Raw genomic sequence first — 2,744 nt, 5'->3', positions numbered from 1 at the left:
TGCCTCCAAGGACCTTGGTGATGGTACTTTTTTTTTTTTTTTCCTCATGTGACTCTAATAAGCTGATAGTTGTTGGCTCTGTGTTAACATAGCCCTAGCAGACACCTCAGCGGACCCCCAGCTACCCCCCCACCCCTCGCTCGCTCTCTCTCTCTCTCTCGCTGTCTCTCTATTCCCCAGTTACCTTCTCTCGCTCTCTCTCTCTCTCTCTCTCTCTATCCCCCAGTTACCTTCTCTTGCTCTCTCTCTCTCTCTCTCTCTCTCTCTCTCTCCCTCCCTCTCCCTCTCTCTCTCTCTCCCTCTCTCTCCCTCTCTCTCCCTCTCTCTCTCTCTCTCTCTCTCCCTCTCTTCCTCCCCCCCCCCCCTCTCTCTCTCTCTCTCTCTCTCTCTCTCTGCATCCCCCCAGCTCTCTCCCTCTCTACATACGCCGTCACTCTTGGCAGCGGAGGAACGCCCTATCGCTGCTGCTGCTGCTGCTGCTGCTGTGTGCTGCGCAGCGGCATCACAGATGCTGTGCAGCGGACCACCAGACCCAGTAGGCTACAGTCGGCACGGAGGAGGGGGGAAACGGAATCTGCGCTTCATGCGAAGGAGGACGACGACATCCAGGATCCAGGATATCGGCACTAAAGGTGAGCCCAACTTATTTAGGGACGTTGGACACCGTTTGCACATTTGGGGGGAGAAAAAAGTTCGATCTGGTTGAATTTTGACAAATCACGTTGTAATGTAAGGCTACTGCATCTGGTGTTTGTCGATAGCCTTCTAGAGCCGAAGTGTTGGACTAGACTAGTGGGCTGGTATTGGTTATTCTTTAGTTAGTCAACAAATTGGCCCCTTTTAGTGGCAGTGGCAGATCGGTGAGGGGAGTCAATGGAATGGGAGAAGATCAACATGTGAAATATAATGGTCATCGAAGGCTATATATATGTATATATATATATATATATATATATATATATATATATATATATATATATATATATATATATATATATATATATATACTGTACGTATTGCTACACTTACACCTGGTGGAATATTTTATTTTGTCTTAGCAACATTAGACTCTTTAAGCCAAGAGTTTCGTGAATTGCTGTGGGTTTGAACATCATTTTTCAGCGTAATGATCTCAACCTCAACCTGCTGCTAAGCAGCTATCAGAGACATTAGCTCTGTGTTATAAACTGGTGTTTCTGTAGGTCAAACTTGGGACGTGTTCATTATTTTCCGATGAAGCCTAGACTCACTATGAATAAGTTATTCTTATTACACAAAGTCATGGGAGACTGTTAGCCTACTTCTCTCGGTTTGATCTTATTAGAATACCCCCCACAGCACTGAGCCTGGGCATTATGTAAGAATAAGCACATGAATGGCATATGCTACAATAAAAAAAATAGAGTAAAATTAGAACAAAAAGACCAAAAAATAATATTTGGCCCTATTTCCTATGTGGAATTATCTTTTTTCGTTTGATTCATGTATATGATATGAAACACAACGGTTTTCCCCGTTTATGTAATGCTCACATCATATGTTCTGCTAAATGACAACCAGCACAAGTTGTGCTTGAGAGAAGTTACATAATATTAGCCATTATGAACGTGGTTAGAAATACGTTAATAATGAGCCAGGTAGATATGTTTAGGCCCACAAATAACATACACAGTTAGAGTACCTCTCCCCGTCTCTTTCCTTGCGCTGTGAATGTTGTCATCAGCATAGAGACAGACACGGTTCTCAAAGTTGCAGCGGAAGGCCGGCGAGACAGTCTGATGAAGTCCTCCTATACTGGAGGGTCCAGGGTCCTGTGTCTTCATGTGGCATATCCTCACACACAGGGCGTCCCTGACACAGAGCACAGCCCAGCTCTTGTCCCTCTTGGCTCACCACTATTGGAACCACCACCCCTTTAGAAACTTAGAGCAGGTCTCAGCCTCACGCTGTTGGACAATAGAGTTACCCTGTTGAGTCAGGAGAGAGTCAAGAGGAGAGTCAAGAGGGTAACATCAAGGGGATGTCTGCCAGGGATTAATGCCTCAAGTCTCAGGGGGGTTTTTGAATGTATACAATAATATGATTAGATCAGGGATGAGAACTTGGAATGCACACAACGAGGCTCGATAACGAGCTGGTAATTATGGCAAAAATTGGCCCAGATCGCGCTCAGATCATATTGATCACAAGGTCCCCATCCAAAAAGCCATACCAAAATATATCAGATAATAAAGAGCACATTTCTTATTTTTGGACATATAGGTCATGCTAGATGGCCTCGAAGGAGATAAGGTGGAATTAAGTTCACGATGAATGAATTTGACATGACGACTGTGCTGCTCAGTGTTCGCCGCAGTGGTTCTGTGAAGTAGTCTGGGTGGTGTTTGCCATCGGCAGTGAAAAGGTCAACCCGTTGTGTGTGTGTTTGCGCGGTATTCCTTTGATATGTGGACAGCAGGGATGTGTGCAAGAAGGTGCTGCGAGGGTGTAATCTACATCAGGACTCAGAAACAACACTTTTTTGTGGTCGCTACCAAAAATTGTCGTGAACTGATCCACTGCTGATTAGTATGGACACCAGTAGTCTGTGGTCATTTTAATATGTAATGTGTTGTAAGTCTATTCGTTAACGTCCAACTCATTGAAGAAAGGAAAAAAATTCTGAAAGATTCTATTGTAATATTGAAAACATTTTCTCAGGTCCAGCTCCTATAATATGAGTGATACTCTTTATTAGCAGTGGC

General features: G+C 44.2%; 1 protein-coding gene across 1 annotated transcript in view; it reads left to right on the top strand.

Annotated features, from left to right (window-relative positions):
• The first annotated feature begins 472 nt into the window (after window positions 1-472).
• LOC311341455 (ATP-binding cassette sub-family G member 4-like) overlaps window positions 473-2,744 on the top strand; it is a 17,013-nt gene continuing 14,741 nt past the window's right edge. The window contains exon 1 of the mRNA XM_084466287.1: window positions 473-632. The gene's annotated coding sequence lies outside the window, so the exon portion shown is untranslated. The remainder of the gene's footprint in view (window positions 633-2,744) is intronic.

This window comes from Micromesistius poutassou, assembly GCF_964030765.1.
Source record: "Micromesistius poutassou genome assembly, chromosome: 4".
Lineage (NCBI taxonomy): Eukaryota > Metazoa > Chordata > Actinopteri > Gadiformes > Gadidae > Micromesistius > Micromesistius poutassou.
The sequence above is the reverse complement of the archived record's forward strand: the minus strand, read 5'-3'. Positions and strand labels throughout refer to the sequence as shown.